The sequence below is a fragment of the Papio anubis genome, chromosome 11 (assembly GCF_008728515.1).
Source record: "Papio anubis isolate 15944 chromosome 11, Panubis1.0, whole genome shotgun sequence".
In the NCBI taxonomy this organism is placed as follows: Eukaryota; Metazoa; Chordata; class Mammalia; order Primates; family Cercopithecidae; genus Papio; species Papio anubis.
The window spans coordinates 94,209,033-94,226,740 of record NC_044986.1 but is presented as its reverse complement, the minus strand read 5'-3'; positions in this window follow the sequence as shown (position 1 = coordinate 94,226,740).

Sequence of the window (17,708 nt, the reverse complement as noted above, 5' to 3'; positions counted from 1 at the left end):
AGAGAGTAAGTGGAGCATAGCTTGTGATTTTGAGGGCCTCTGGAAGTATTAAGGCAGTGGCAGCCACCGCACACAGACATGAGGGCTAGGTTAAAACAGTAAGGTCAAGTTGTTTTGACAGAAAGGCTACAGCACGCAGTCCCGGCTCTTGTGTAAGAATTCTGACCGCACAGCCCTGTACTTTGGCTGTGTGTAATGAAAAGGGTTGGGATGAGTTAGGGAGAGCTAGTGCGGGAGCAGCTTTTAGGGCTGTGTTTTAAGGAATGGAAAGGGGAGTGAGGAAAGGATTTAGGATTTATGGGGTCAGCTAGGTTTATCTAGAACAGAATGAGTTGTGGAGGGAGGTATTAAGGATAGGAGAGTATATGGGTTTGGCACTGTGGGGTGGATAGGCCAGACAATTTGGTTGATAAGGCACAGATCCTGAACTAACCTGTAAGACTTGTCTGGTTTTTCGACAGGTAAAATGGAATTGTAAGGAGAGTGTATAGGCTTTAAAAGGCCATGCTGTAACAGGTGAGTGATAACAGGATTTAATCCTTTTAAAGTGTGCTATAGGATGGGATATTGGCATTGAGTGGGGTAAGGGTGACTAGGTTTTTACGGGATGGTAAGGGATGCATGATCAGTCACTAAGGAGGGAGTAGAGGTGTCCTATACTTGTGGATTAAGGTGGGGAGATACAAGGAGAGGATGTGAAGGAGGCTTTGAACTGGGGGAAAAGGTGGCAATGAGGTGTGGCCGTAGTCCAGGAATGATCACGAAAGCAGATAATTTGGTTAAAATGTCTCAGCCTAATAAGGGAACTGGGCAGGTGGGGATAACTAAAAAAGAGTGCATAAAAGAATGTTGTCCAAGTTGGCACCAGAGTTGGGGAGTTTTAAAGGGTTTTGAAGCTTGGCCATCAATACTCACAACAGTTATGGAGGCAAGGGAAACAGGCCCTTGAAAAGAAGGTAATGTGGAGTGGGTAGCCTCCATAATGATTAAGAAGGGCATGGACTTACCCTCCACTGTAAGAGTTACCCAAAGTGTCTGTGATGGTCCAAGAAGCTTCCAAGGCAATGGGGCAGCATCAGTCTTCAGCTGCTAAGTCGAGAAGATCTGCGAAGGAGTCAGTCAGAGAGCCCTGGGCCAGAGCTCCAGGGGCTCTGGGAGTGGCTGCCGGGTTGGACAGTCTGATTTCCAGTGGGGTCCCACACAGATGGGACATGGCTTAGGAGGAATCCCAGGCTGCGGGCATTCCTTGGCCTAGTGGCCAGATTTCCAGCACTTCAAGCAATATCCTTGGGGAGGCGGTCCTGGAGGAATGCCTGGCCTCTGCGGTTCAGACATTTTGAGGTTCTTGTGTGCTGGAGATGTGACTGGGGTTTCTCTCACAGTGGAGGCAAGTTAATTGCAACTCAGAAATATGTTGCTACTTGACTGCCTCTTCTCTATTATTGTACACCTTGAAGGCGAGCTTAATTAGGTCCTGTTGTGGGGCCAGAATCTAATTTTTGGTGCTTTTTCTAATGTTGGGAGCGGATTGGATAATAAAATGCATATTGAGAATAAGATGGCCTTCCTCTGGGGTCTAGGACAGTAAAGTGTCTAAGGGTTGTTGCCAAATGGGCCATGAACTGGGCTGGGTTTTTATATTTGATGAAAAACAGCCTAAATGCTAACTGATTTGGGAGAGGTCAGATAAAGAAAAAAGGAGCGTTAACCTTGACTATGCCTTTAGCTCCAACCACCTCTTTAAGAGGAAATTGTTGGGCAGGTGGGGGAGGGCTAGTCGCAGAACGAAACTGTAAGCCAGACCAGGTGTTAGGAGGGGAGGTGATAGAAGGATTATAGGGTGGGGGAGCAAAGGCTGAGGAAGAATTGGGACCTGGCTTGGCCTGGCAAGGAGCAGCCTGGGGAGAAGGGGAGAGGTCAGATGATTCCGTAGAAAAGAAGGATTCAAAGGACTCAAAGCTTGGGGTGGAAACTGAAGGAACAGACAGGAGAGAAAGAAGAAAGATTTGGGATGAGTTGCATTGGGAGCAGAGACTAGGGAGGGACCGATGTGTAAAAGAATGCCTAGACGTCGGACACCTCAGACCATTTGCCCAGTTTTCAACAAACATTATCAAGATCTTGTAGGATAGACAAATCGAAAGTGCCATTCTCTGGCCACTTGGAACTACTGTCAAGTTTGGGGCCAAGCGGTATTGCAGAAGAAAATAAGGCGTTTAAGTTCTAGGTCAGGTGTGAGTTGAAGAGATTTTAAGTTCTTGAGAATACAGGCTAAGGGAGAAGAAGGGGGAATGGAGGGCGGTAGGTTGCCCATAGTGAAGGAGGTAAGTTTAAAGAGAAAGGTAGAGACACGGAGAAGAGGGTGGGTGAGCAGCCCTGGGCTGCAATGTGGGTGAGCAGCCAAAGCAGGCATCCCCGCAATTGACTTGCCACCAAGGGAATGTGGGTGAATGATCGAGGCAGACGTCCCCACGGTGATCAGACATCAATGAAATGTGGGTGAATAATCAGGCAGACATCCCCGCAGTGATTAAACACCAAAGGAAGACTATCTTCCTGAGTCCGTGACCAGCGCCGGAGCTTTGGGTCCACGGATAAAATGCATCTCCTTTGTCTCTACTAGAGAGGAAAAAGAACTGGAATTGTAAAGGCAGGGAGATTGAAGGGTAGCGAGAGAGGCTGGAGAAGAGTGAAAAGACCGCTTACCTGATTTGAAATTGGTGAGATGTTCCTTGGGCTGGTTGGTCTGAGGACCCAAGGTCATAGGTGGATCTCCTCATGGAGTGAGGGCGACAACAGGGGATGACAGGGGACTGGTCTCCCTAAGTGTCATGCGCGTCCGTGTGAAGAGACTACCAAACAGGCTTTGTGTGAGCAATAAAGCTTTTTAATCACCTGGGTGAAGGCAGGCTGAGTCCAAAAAGAGTCAGAGAAGGGAGATAGGGGTGGGGCCGTTTTATAAGATTTGGGTAGGTAAAGGAAAATTACAGTCAAAGGTGGGTTGTTCGCTGGTAGGCAGGGGTGGGGGTCACAAGGTGCTCAGTGGGGGAGCTTTTTGAGCCAGGATGATCCAGGAAAAGGAATTTCACAAGATAATGTCATCACTTAAGGCAAGGATCAGCCATTTTCACTTCTTTTGTGGTGGAATGTCATCAGTTAAGGCAGGGGCAGGGCATTTTCACTTCTTTTGTGATTCTTCAGTTACTTCGGCCATCTGGGCGTATAAGTGCAAGTCACAGGGGGTGCAAGTCACAGGGGATGCGATGGCTTGACTTGGGCTCAGAGGCCTGACACTAAGGAGTCCTCCTGTCCCGGGTCTTCAGCACCAAATGTCACGTGCGTCCATGTGAAGAGAGTCCACCAACAGGCTTTGTGTGAGTAACAAGGCTGTTTATTTCACCTGGATGCAGGCGGGCTGAGCCTGAAAAAGGAGTCAGCAAAGGGTGGTGGGATTATTATTAGTTCTTATAGGTTTGGGATAGGCTTACAAAGTACCTTCTCAAGGGCGGGGGGAGAATATTACAAAGTACCTTCTTAAGGGCAGGGGAGAACATATGTATCAGTTAGGGTGGGGCAGGAACAAATCACAATGGTGGAATGTCATCAGTTAAGGCTATTTTCACTTCTTTTGTGGATATTCAATTGCTTCAGGCCATCTGGATATATACATGCAGATCACAGGGAATATGATGGCTTAGCTTGGGCTCAGAGGCCTGACACCCACATTTTCAGACAAACCAATGTACTTCTTACATATATTGATTTGATGTCTCATGTCTCCCTAAATGTGTAAAACCAAGCTGTGCCCCGACCACCTTGGGCACATGTCATTGTTTGGGTGAGGGAGAAGGGACAAGATGGAGGAAGGTGAACAAGATGAAGCAGTCCCTGTTGTTTCTGGGTTCTTCATCACAGATTTTCCCGTGCCTGGGAAAAATTCCCGTGCCCGGGAAAAGAACCAAATCAACTGAGCATGCGCAGAGTGACGTCAAGCTGGGGACACCGAAACTCAAGAAGCCACTCCTACACACATGCCCCAAACTCCTCCCCTTCCAGCTCCCAGATATAAAAGTCCGCCGCTGGTAAGCGCCGGTGTGACTTCCTCGGCCCCTGCATTCATGGACTGGAGAACATCACCCGAGAGCGCCAGCGCGACTTCCCTGGCCCCCCACACCTGAGGACCAGAGAACCTTGCCCGAGAATGTGCGCATATTTGCAATAAAAAACTGCCACTTTTTTATGTACTTTGGCCTCATGTTTAATTATTTAGCTCTCCTAAATTAAATGAAACAAAACAGTCATCAGGACCTCCTGAGGCTGTGTCACAGTGTGTGTCCTTAGCTTTGGCAAATAAACCTCCTAAAATGAGAGAGACTTGTCTCATCATTTTTCTTGACTGACGGAAGCCACGCAAGACCATCTCTGCAGGCTGCGGGCAGTTCCTGGAAGACTATGGCTTTGGGGGCTTCTCACCAGGTGCAAAAAAAAAGCACATTCACGTTTTACAGTGTGTTAAGGATCTCTCCTGTGTCGTGTGCTCCTCCTGGTTCCACTTGACTCCCTAAGAGGCTCCATGGGTTGAATTTGCCAGCCTATTTCGAGGGATGGCCTTGCTGAGCTCTTCATTTCCTTCCTATTTTGTCTCCTTTAACTCAGCCTGTTGCTCAACTCTTTCCCCAAATCCCCAAGAAGAACCCAAGGAAGAGAAGAAAAAGACCTGCCAGTTAAAGTCATGCCAAATTCCCAAGGCAACCTGTCCCGCCACCACCCCCCCCACTCCCGCTGCCCCCTGCTCCCCACCCGGAAGGCAGTCCTGCCCAGCACCACAGCAGGGGAATCAGCTGTTTCCTGCCCAACCTCAGTGGCTCAGGCTGAGTCATCCTTTCCCCTGCCTGAGCCAAGGCGTGGCTCCTCCAATCCCTTACAAAATGCTTCCACCCCAAAATGCTCAGCCAGCCTGTTAAGGGCTGGAGAGCCAACTCATTCAGTGTCTCCTTTGAATTTCATGAATTAAAAATGACTGCACTTATCCCAAAGTGCCACTGACAGATCTGAGATGAACCCTGTTGGCCTTTGGCAGAAACCAAACTGCCCACATGCATTAAGTCCAGCAGGAGGGCTGGGGGTTGGCCAGGGCCTGGCCTCTCCGATGACTAAAGAGACATGTGAGCAAAGTCAGCTGTGGTCAGCATGAGTCTTTTTTTGAGATGGGATCTCACTCTGTCGCCCAGGCTGGAGTGCAAAGGCGCATCTAGGGCTCACTGCAACCTCCATCTCCTGGGCTCAAACAATCCTCCCATCTCAGTCTCCCAAGTAGCTGGGACTACAGGCATGTGCCACCATGCTCAGCTAATTTTTGTGCTTTTTTTTTGTTTGTTTTGGTTTTTTTTTGTAGAGATGGGGTTTTGCCACGTTGGCCAGGCTGGTCTCAAACTCCTGGCCTCAAATGATCCACCTACTTCAGCCTCCCAAAGTGCTTGGATTACAGACTTGAGCTGCCACACCCAGCCAGCATCAGTCTTGCTTGTTTATTCAAAATGTAGGCATGGGGAGTCTTGTTATGAATCCAGAAGCATCTGAGAGGGCACTCACTCAATTTAGAAAGTTTATCTTGCCAAGGTTAAGGACACATCCATGACACAGCCTCAGGGGGTCCTGGTGACATGTGCCCAACGCAGTCGGGAGCCTAGTTTGCTTTTATACATTTGATGGAGACATGAGCCATTAATCAATACGTGTAAGATGTGTATGGGTTCCATCTGGAAGGGAGAGACAACTTAAAGATGGAGCAGCTTGCAGGTCATAGATGGATTTAAAAATGTTCCATTTGGCAATTGGTTGAAAAGGTTATTATTAATAGAAAGGAATGTTTGAGTTATCAAAAGGGGTTGTGGACAAAGGTTTTATCACGCAGAAGAAGCCTCTGGGTAGTAGGCTTCAGAGAGAATAGATTATAAATGTTTCTTATCAGACTTAAGGTCTGTGTTGATGTTAACGTTGGTCAGCTTTTCCTGAATTCCAAAGAGAGGAGGGGATCATGAGGCATGTCCAATGCCCTCTTCCATCATGGCCTGAATTAGCTTTTGTCAGGTTAACTTTCAAATGTCGTTGGCTGAAAGGAGGGGTCCATTCAGATGGTTGGTGGGCCTTAGAATTTTATTTTTGGTTTGCACTGTGACACATTGCTCAGAACCAACATGGCACACCACCAAGAATACCTTTTGCCCCTCCTCTCCAGCACTCCGCTTGGCTGGTTTTAAGGTGCTAAATTCTGGAAAGGTAGAGATTGTGTCTGTGTACCCCCATAGGTGACCAGCAGAGAGCCCTGCATGCAGTAGGTGCTCAATTGATGCTTATTAAGAGAAGAGATACAAATGAATGGGGATTCTAATGATTCCTATTACAACTCAATAGCTAACAAGAGCTTCATAATACTTGATAGCTCTTTATACTCCTTCTCCAGTAAACTTAATTTCAGATCATCAGTGCTTATGCAAGTCCTGTTTGATAACTGGGAAGGCTGAAGTTGATGAGGTAATGAGTTGGCTTCCACTCAATATGACAGAATAAAATTCAGTCTTCCTTGTTGGCACCTTAAAGCTTTATTGTTTAGGAGGAGCAGAGATATAAGAGGAAAATGAATGTCATAACCGGTCACTTGGGCTGGCTGATTCAAGCTTATCTGAAGGTGATGTGAGACAAGAAAATTGTGTTTGTTTCTGTGGCTGCAGAATTTTTTCAGGCGCAGATGCACAGCCAAGGTGCAGGGCCTCTGGGATCCTTAGGGACGGCTGTGTTTTTCATGAGAAGCCTGGAAAGGAAGAAGGACTGGGAAGTGGGAGTGAAATGAACAAATGAAAGTAGGAAGCCACCCTGTGATGGGCACGTGCCGGGGCTGGCCTCCATGCCTTCCTCTCTGTCGGGAGGCACAGACGTCCCGGAGCCCCAGACAAGAGCACTTATCTTAAATATTTCCCAATATCTTCACACTCATGGAAACAGAGGAAGTGTTTCAAGGAGGAGACGGTGACATCATGCTCACTTTTGCGTGTAGCTCCAAGTTGTGCTGCGCCCTTTATTGTCAGTCTGCAAACTCCCACGCTTAATTTTTCCCTTCAAGCCAGGGAGGTGGAGTAAATGGAATCCTCTATGTCCAGATAGCACTCTGATTCTCTCTCTCTCTCTCTCTCTCTCCTTTTGCTGTTTGTTTGTTGGTTTGTTTGTTTGTTTGTTTGTTTTTTGAGATGGCGTCTCGCTCTGTCCCCCAGGCTGGAGTGCAGTGGCACGACCTCCACCTCCCGAGTTCAAGAGATTCTCCTGCCTCAGCCTCCCGAGTAGCTGGGATTACAGGTGCCCACCACCACGCCCAGCTAATTTTGTATTTTTAGTAGAGATGGGGTTTCTACTGGACTGATTGTCTCTCTCTTTTTTTTTTAAGAGACAGAAACTCACTCTGCCGCCTGAGCTGGAGTGCAGTGTCGCAATCATAGCTCACTGCAGCCTCAAACTCTTGGGCTCAAACTCCATAGCTCACTACCTCAGCCTCCCATGCAGCTGGGACTACAGGAACGCACTACCATACCCAGCTAATTTTTGTATTTTTTTTGGTAGAGAAGGGGTCTCTCTTTATTGCCCAGGCTGGTCTTGAACTCCTGGTCATCCTCTTGCCTTGGCCTCCCAAAATGCTAAGATTACAGGCGTGAGCCACCGTGCCAAGCTAGGACTCTGATTCTTAAATGGCTACATTAGTGAATCACTATTTTTGGAGAGTCATTGTTTAGCAGGTCATTATGCACAAATTTTGCAAAAACTCACCTGGAGAAATCCACTCACACTGTGGCCTTAAGCATTGGTGTCATCAGCACATAGCCCAGAGGGACCAGCTGTGAGTAAAGCCCATGACAAGGGAACTTTCCATCTCAGGGGGAAGTTAGGGCTTTGCACGATGGCCTATGCATGACCCACAACTTTTATCTTCATTAATTAAAAGCGGTAAGAGTTTAAATTATGATAGTAGTAATAGTAATTATACATAGCCTTTTATTTTTTCAAAGCCCTGAGATATTGCAGCATTCCCCTCCTTTAGCCCCAGGAATAATCTATTCCTTCCTCTGTGTCCTTATTTCGAGCTTATCTCTAGGTGGCATGAAAGAGACCCAGCACACTAAACTAGAAGTCCTGAGTTTGAATCCTGATCAATCACTTATTAGTTAGAGGGCCTAAAATATTCACTCAAAATATTTTATTCTCTGAACCTTAGTTTACTAATCCGTAAACTAAAGATAATCATAAAATGTATCTCAAAGAATCATTGTGAGGGTTATATGAGGTATCAAGTAAGAAGTCAGGCTTTACCATATCCTAATGGATCAATCAACGTGTCTTAACTGGAACGGGCTTCATGCCGGTGATGGGACAGGACTTACTCATCTTTGTATCCCTGGCACCCAGCAAGTGCCCAGCCCATAATAGGTGTTGAATAAATGTTATTGAATCAATGAATGAATGAGCCTTGTAACTGATGACACTACTAGGGCAACTAGTCTGGGCAGTGTTGTCAAGAGCTCTGCTGAGCAGGAGAGGGCTGAACTGCCAGGGGGTTGGAGTAGCTGATCAGCACAGCAAGCTAAAATGAAAGTGAGAATCTTGGCCAGGTGCAGTGGTTCACCCACAGCCTCGAACTCTCGGGCTCAAGTGATCCTCCCACCTCAGTCTCCCAAGTAGCTGGAACTATAGGAATGTACCACCAATACCTGGCTAATTTTTGTATTGTTTATAGAGATGGGGTCTTATTATGTTGCTGATCTTGAACTTCTGGCGATCCTCCTGCCTTGGCCTCCCAAAGTGTTGGGATTACAGGCGTGAGCCACTGTGCCAGGCTAGAACTCTGATTCTTTTTTTTTTTTGAGACGGAGTTTCACTCTTGTTGCCTAGGAGTGCAATGGCACGATCTCGGCTCACTGCAGCCTCCACCTCCCAGGTTCAAGCTATTCTCCTGCCTCAGCCTCCCAAGTACCTGAGATTACAGGCATGCGCCACCATGCCCAACTAGTTTTGTATTTTTGGTAGAGACGGGGTTTCTCCATGTTGGTCAGGCTGGTCTTGAACTCCTGGCCTCAGGTGATCCACTTGCCTCGGTCTCCCGAAGTGCTGAAATTACAGGTGTGAGCCACTGTGCCCAGCCAGAACTCTGATTCTTAAATGGCCTCATTAAAGAACCAGCATTTTTGAGAGGCATTGCATTCATGGGGTCATTGTGCACTCATGCTTTAGGACATTAAGCTGGGCACGGTGGTTCATGCCTAGAAATCCCAGCCTTTTGAGAGGCCAAGACAGGAGGATCGCTTGAGGCCAGAGGTTTTAGACCAGCCCGGGCAACATAGTGAGACCTCATCTCTACTAAACATAAAAATAAATAAATTAATTAACTGGGTGTAGTGGTGACAGGGCTTGGCAGTTCCGTGCTTCAGGACATCATCTGGTCAAGAATATTCCCTTTGGCCGGGTGCAGTGGCTCATGCCTGTGATCCCAGGACCTTGAGAGTGTGAGACGAGAAGACTCCCTGAGGCCAGGAGTTCAAGACCAGCCTGGGCAGCATAGCAAGACTCTTCCTCTACCCAAAAAATTTAAAAATTAGCCAGGTGTGGTGACAAGCACCTGTAGTCCCAGCTACTCAGGAGGCTGAGATGGGAGGGTCACTTGAGCCCAGGGGGTTGAGGTTGCAGTGAGCTGTGATTGTGCCAGTGCACTCCAGCCTGGGTCATAGAGCAAGACCTTGTCAAATAAAAAAATAAACCAAATAAAGCGAGAGCCCACCCTTTATTCACTTACCACAATAGTGTAAGCAAGATGCTAAGTGGAAGAAAACACCAGCGCCCCTGGTTCCATCTCCCACTGTGGAACAGCATAGAGTATTGGCTGGTGCACTGTGTCAGTGCGGAGACAGCACACAGGTGAGGCGTCTCGCTGCTGAGGGAGCCCAGAGCAAAGGGCTCCTGCAGTTTTATGGTCCTGGGGGACTAGGGTGGGGACAGGGAATCAGGGACAAAGACTCTGAGTGGAAAAATACTGAATACCGTCAGGGTAGACAAGAAGTTTCTTCATGGTTTTCCTCTCTCCCCTGATAAGAGGTCTTGGCCTGAGGAAGGGGCACCTGGGCTAAGAATGACAGCTATGTGTAGGAGCACGGCTGGCCAGCGGGGCCTGAGCCCTTGACTGCAGCTCCCTTTGCAGACTGCAATGCCCTGGCTGTGCACCACGCCTGGTGTGGGGAGGACAGCTTTTCCCAGGGAGGCCTGCCAGGTAAAGCCTAGGTAACTGCCTAGGGTTGGGCCAGAAAAAAAAACCACACATAGGTATTTGACCAGGAGCCAGACTCCTCCAGGATGCTACGTCTGACAGATAAAGTAGCCAGAGACGACTTACTTACTTACTTACTTACTTTATTTATTTATTTAGGAGGGGACAGGGTCTTGCTCTGTTGCCCAGACCAGAGTACAGTAGCACAATCATTGCTTACTACAACCTTGAACTCCTGGGCTCAAGCAATCCTCCCATCTCAGCCTCTTGAGCAGCTGGGACCACAGGCACATGCCACCTAGCCCAGCTAATAAAAAAAACTTTTTGTACAGACGGGGGAGTCTCTGTGTTGCCCAGGCTGGTCTTGAACTCCTGACCACAAGGGATTTTCCCTGCCTCAGCCTCCCAAACTGTTGGGATTACAGGTGTAAGCCACCGTAGCCTCCCACAGTAGGCCAGTCAGAGACTTTAAATGACTTGTCTAAGTTTCTTCATTTTGGTGGCTGCAGAGCTGGGACCAGAATAAAGCTTTTTGGGCTCTACCCTGGTTATATCACACTGGGCCCTAAGTGGCTACATGAACAGTTGTAGCCTCACATATGACAGGAAGTTGCTCTTCTGCTTTAAGAGGTTGTCCAACCCTGGCCAGCCAGAGTGAACCGTCAATTTCCGAAGCCTGTTGTGGGAGGCAGAATTTCAATCCCATGACCTGGACATGCCTACCTGATGTAGGGCCCACAGAAATTGTGGGATAATAAATGGGTGTTGTTTTAAGCCACTGACTTAGCAGTCATTTGCCATGGTAGCAACAGAAAAACAAATATGCATGTCCAAAAGCGCAGCGTAAGCTCCATCCTGCCCTCTCCTCCTCACCATCCTGTCACGACCACTCTCAGACCTGGCCACCACTCCCACCATCAATTGTCCCTTTGGGTCCTCTGTGAAAACTGTTCTTTTAATGCCCAGTCCAGACATTCCTGAGTGCAGCTCCAAGTTCATATTAAGCTGCCAGATTAGGAAGGCATTGGGCCCATTCTCTGACGTCAGGATGCCTGATGATGGCATCCCATCCCCTCTGTCTGTGAGATACCCTGTGGAAAACTCTCAGATCAAGGAACTAGTGTTGCCAGGTAAGATACAGGATGCCCAGTTAAATATGAATTTCAGGCTGAGTGCAGTGGCTCATGTCTGTAATTCCAGCACTTTGGGAGGCCAAGGCGGGAGGATCGCCTGAGGTCAGGAGTTTGAGACCAGCCTGGCCAACACAGTGAAACCCCATCTCTACTAAAAATACAAAAATTAGTTGGACATGGTGGTAGGTGCCCATAATCCCAGCTACTCCAGAGGCTGAGGCAGGAGAATCGCTTGAACCCAGAAGGCGGAGGTTGCAGTGAGCCAAGATCATGCCATGGCACTCCAGCCTGGGCAACAGAGTGAGACTGTCTCAAAAAAATAAATATATAAAAAAGCAATGGAGAAACAAATGATTTATTAGTGTGTCCCAAATATTGCAGGGGACATACTTACACTAAAAATGTTTCATTTTTTTCAAGACTGATAATCCTAAAGGGAACAGATATTAAAACTAGAGTATTCTAGAGCAAGTAAAACTTACCAGGAAAGTAGTAAGTCATGACCTAAATTTGATCTAGCCTCCCCTTTCTGGGATAAGTGCCCTTTTGTTCCTGCCACCACCAAATCTGATATCAGAAAAGGATCTTCGGTCAGATGCTTACACTTCAGTGGGGATTTTTTTGTCAGCAGGGAGTGCCTGCATCTTTAAACCTGTATTCTTTTTTCCTTATTTTTAAAGTCTTAGGGCCTGCAAGTGCAGGTTTCTTACATGCATCTATTATGTCGTGGTAAAGCCAGGGCTTTCAGGGTGCCTATTACCCAAATAGATTGCACCCAATAGGTAATTTTCAGCCCTCACCTCCTCCCACTCTCCCATGTTTTATAGTCTCCAGTGTCTATTATTCCACGCTGTGTGTCCACGTGCACCCATTGATTCAACCTATATTCTTTTTCTCTTTTTTTTTTTTTTTGAGATGGAGTCTTGCTCTATCGCCCAGGCTGGAGTATAGTGGCATGATCTCGGCTCTCTGCAACCTCCGCCTCCTGAGTTCAAGCTATGCTCCTGCCTCAGTCTCCCAAGTAGCTGGGATTACAAGTGCCTGCCACCATGCCCGGCTAATTTTTATATTTTTGTGAGACTGAGTTTAACTATGTTGGCCAGGTTGGTCTCCTGACCTCAAGTGACTCCCCCCGCCTCGGCCTCCCAAAGTGCTGGGATTGCAGGTGTGAGCTACCACAACCAGCCTCTTTTTTTTTTTTTTTTTTTAATTTAGGGGATAGAAGTGCAGATTTCTTACAAGCATATATTGCATAGTGGTGAAGTCTGGGCTTTTGGTGAACCCATTACTTGAATTGTGAACATTGTACCCAATAGGCAATTTTTCGACCCTCACCCTTTCCCACCTTCCCACCCTTTGGAGTCTCCAGTGTCTAATATTCCACCTGTATGTCCACGGGTACCCAGTTCTTAGCTCCCACTTTTAAGTGAGAACGTGCACTGTTTGACTTTCTATTTCTGAGAGATTTCACTTAGGATAATGGCCTCCAGTTCCATTCACGGTGCTGTAAATGTCATGAGTTCGTTCCTTTTTATGTCTGAGTAGTATTCCATAGTGTATACATGCCACAGTTTCTTTATCCTGTGTTGACGGACACTTAGGTTGACGTCATATTTTTGCTACTGTGAATAGTGCTGCCATAAACATATGAGTGTGGGCGGGTAGATTCTTTTTGATACAATGATTTATTTACTTTTGAGTAGATACCCAGTAGTGGGATTGTTGAAGCAATGGTAAAGACTTTTTGAATCTTAATATTGTTATATTTAATATCACTTGATCCTGTCAGTTTCATTCTGGAGAGGATGAACCTCACAGAACTGACATGGCCTGGTACTCCCGTGCTTCAGGACATTGTCTGGTCAAGAATGTCCCCTTTGGTTAGGTGCGGTGGCTCATGCAGGTAATCCTAGCACTTTGAGAGGCCGACGTTGGAAGATCGTTTGAGGCCAGGAGTTTGAGGCCAGTCTGGCCAAAGTAGGGAGACCTCGTTTCTACAGCAAACTTAAAAAATAAATTAGCTGATTGTGGTGGTACATGCCTGTAGTTCCACCTACCCAGGAGGCTGAGGTGGGAGGATCACTTGACTCTGGGAGGTTTTTTTTTTTTTTGAGACAGAGTCTTGCCCTGTCGTCCAGGCCGGAGTACAGTGGCATAATCTTGGTTCACTGCAACCTTCGCCTCCCAGGTTCAAGCGATCCTCCTGCCTCAGCCCCCCTAGTACTTGGGATTGCAGGCATGCACCACCATGCCCGGCTAATTTTTGTGTTTTTGGTAGAGACGGGGTTTCACCACATTGGCCAGGCTGGTCTCGAACTCCTGACCTCAGGTGATCCATCTGCCTCAGCCTCCCAAGGTGCTGGGATTACAGGCATGAGCCACTGCGCCCGCCCTTTAACTCTGGGAGGTTGAAGTTGCAGTGTGAGTTGTGCTCACACCATTGCAGTCCAGCCTGGGCAACAGAGCAAGACCCTGTCTCAAAAAAAAAAAAAAAAGAAATGTTCCCTTGGGGCCTCAGATAAATTCCACCCACCCACCTCCCCACTCCCTGCCGAGGAGCTGCCTCTCTGGTCTCTGTCTGAGGCTCCCTTTTCAGCAGGTGGGGTGCTCACCCCTGAATAGGATACCAGGAGACAAGTTTTGTCCAGCACCTCTGATACAGCGCTCTCTTGTGTGTTTTGGTGACAAGTGAATCAGGTTTCCATTTAAAACACTAATGCCAAAAGGGAGAGAGAGAAAAAAAATAACAGGCCTGGATGACTTTGGAGGATGATTCTTTGTCTTGATTCTGAAGGCCAGAATGGAAAGTTGGCAACTCATCCTGAAAGACGAGAGTGCTACAGGCAGCTGCGTAGCTAAGAGATAAAAACTACCAACGGGGGCAGCTCATCTAACCTGAACCATAGTGGAGAAGGGACGGACAGGCGAGTGCTCCATTTGAATCTAGGTCTCAGCCTCCCAGGGTGGGATCGTGTTGCCCAATCGTGACGTCACTCAAATCATTCCCACGCCTGTGGCCCATTTTTGAAATTACTTCACAATGGACGCAGAAGCCAAATTTGAAATAAATGACTCCATGACTCAGACTGTTAATCTCTGTTTTGACAACCAACAAGAAGTCATTGGGAACTTTAACTTATATTTGGTAGGGAACATCACAACTTCATGCAAAGGTCTCTTTAACTTATCCTCCCACCCCAGGAAAGTGTCAATTGTGTACAGGCAAGAAAGCAGATTCCCTTGTGTTTGGGGACAATAGCCAGGCTTCCTCTTCAGCAGAAAGCCTTGTGGAAGAAGTTAAGAATGCAGCCTTTGGAGTCAGGCCTGTGCTTGCACATGAATCTATACCCCACTGTCCTCCTCTGTAGGTGGCAATAATAATATCACTCACTTCCTAGGATTGTTGCGGTGATGCAATGAGATCAAAAGTTTTAGCAAGATGTCCTGTAGACACAACAAATGCAGGCAATTTTGATGTATGCTTGTATTTGTAAACACAGAGTGTCAGAGCGAAACAAAACAAAACAAAAAAAAAAATGAAGAGAAGTCCTTGGTCCTGCTGGTTATTGTTTTTATTTCTTGTCGGTGAGGTGCTTATTAGCTACCTGTCAACAATAACGCCCTGCACACCTGGGAGATTTGAGGAAGCATGCAGAACCGTCCCACTAAGTCTTTGTTGTTGTTGTTGTTATTTATTTATTTATTTATTTATTTATTTATTTAGAGACGGAGTCTTACTCTGTTGCCCTGGCTAGAGTACAGTGGCATGATCTCAGCTCACTACAACCTCCACCTCCTAGGTTCAGGCGGTTCTCCTGCCTCAGCCTCCCGAGCAGCTGGGATTACAGCTGTGCGCCACCAAGCCCGACTAATTTTTGTGTTTGTTTGTTTGTTTGTTTGTTTCTTTTAGAGACGGGGTTTTACCATGTTGGCCAGGTTGGTCTCAAACTCCTGACCTCAAGTGGATCCACTGGCCTTAGCCTCCCAAAGTGCTAGGATTATAGGCGTGAGCCACCATGCCCAGCCATTGTTGTTTTTTAGAGACAGAGTTGCTGTGTACCCAGGCTGGACTCAAACTCCTGGGATCAAGTGATCCTCTCCCTCAGCCTCCCAAGTATCTGGGACTACAGGCACACGCCACTGCGCCCAGCTTACCAAGTCACTTAACAGGACTATTGCTGGCTAGAGACAGCACAGCCTAGCCTCCTCACCGAGGGCTGTGGGATCGGCGTGCAGAAGCATTTTCTTTCTCTGATACAAGTTGCTGTGAGAAGCAAAAATTAAACTCCGACTAACACCAGATGATGACCTTCAAAATGTTCTCTTGAATGACAGAAAGCTTGTGCGACATCCCATCCTTTTCTTCGGTTTATTCCTGCTGTTGTTTTTCTGACTCCTTGTCTGATTTCTGAGTTGGCTCCCTCATTCGGCCTTACCTTATCTGAAATGGATCCATGAAGTAAAAACAATTTCTTGTGGTTTTTACCTTGTTTTACCTCTAACTAGAAGTAAAATCACTCATGTTTACCATCTGCCTACAACCTGCTGGGGGTTCTGAATTCAACACAGGAATCTGAATTTTCACAAAAGCTTTTCAAAGTTTCAGAAGCTCTTTTGACTCTTATTTCGAATGCATCCTGGAAGCTGTGTTAGTTCACCCACAGGACCTGGAATGGCTTTGCCCAGGAGATATGATTGGCCAACTCTGCTGCTTCCCCTCTCATTTCTCTTATTTACTCTCCTGTCTTTCTCTCTCTCTCTCTTTTTTTTTTTTTTTTTTTTTGAGGCAGGGTCTCACTTGGTCGCCAAGGCTGGAGTGCAGCGGTGAAGATTCACTGCAGCCTCGATCTCCCTGACTCAAGAGATCGTCCCATCTCAATCCCACAAGTGGCTGGGACTATGGGTATGCGCCACCATGCCTGGCTACTTTTTATATTTCTTGTAGAGAAAGGGTTTCACCATGTTGGCCAGGTTGGTCTCAAACTCCTGGCCTCAAGCAGTCCTTCCGCCTTGGCCTCCCAAAGTGCTGGGAAGGTATAGGCGTGAGCCACTGCTCATGGCCTTATGGGATGTTTTATGTTCTTTTGTGATCTTTTTCTCCTTTTAAAATTCTAACATTCTTGTACAATTATGTTCATAGCAACATTATTCACAATAGATAAAATGTGGAAGCAACCCAAGTGTCCATCCATGAATGAATGGCTAAGCAAAATGTGATATATCCATGCAATGAAATATTACTCAGCCTTGAAAAGGAAGGCAATTTTGTCACATGCTACTACATGAATGAAGTTTGAGGACATTATGCTAAGTGAAATAAGCCAGTCACAAAAAAACAAATGCCGTATGATTCCATTTGTATGAGGGACTCTCATCATTCTCTCACTTCTGTAATCCCTGCAGGACACTGGTGGCTCTGGAGTGGACTCCTAGTGTATTTGCTGGCCAACATCCCTTCCTTCTTCTATTACAGCATTTCCTTACCAATTCTATTTGGTGGGTGGGGCAAGGGGAAGGGCTGTCACTCACAACACTCCATCTCCAGGCCATAGTGATTGGCCCAGGGATAGGCATGTGACCGAGCCAGGCAAACTGGAGTGTTCTCCAACTTGTGGAGACATTTGGAGGTCTCCAACGTTACATTTGGATGTTAGGAAGGGTAGAGAGACTCTCTTGTTCTTGGATCTTAAGCTCTAAGATTGCTAATCCTTAGTCATGTTCCTTGGAGGAGGCTTGGCTGCTGCAGCATAAAATGAAACGAGTCCACAGACAGAAGCAAAACTAAGCGATGAAGTTAATGTGTATTAATAAATTTCTGGTTAAAGTGGTTGGATTCAGGTTTCTGCCACTTGCAACTAAAAAAGTCCTGATTAAGATATAACCTTGGCTTATGCCTGTAATCCCAGCACTTTGGGAGGCCGAGTGGGCAGATCATGAGGTCAGGAGTTCAAAACCAGCCTGGCCAATAAAGTGAAACCCCATCTCTACTAAAAATACGAATTAACCGGGTGTGGTGGCGCATGCCTGTAATCCCAGCTACTCTGGGAGGCTGAAGCAGGAGAATTATTTGAACCCGGGAGGCAGACGTTGTAGTGAGCCAAAATTGCGCCATTGCACTCCAGCCCGGGCAACAAGAGCAAAACTCCATCTCAAAAAAAAAAAAAAAAGATATAACCTCAATTTTAGGAACATCTACTGCCTTCCATTCATATTTTAAGGAGGTGTACTACATTCACTTTATTTAAAAAATCTTTATTTAAAAATAATTATACATT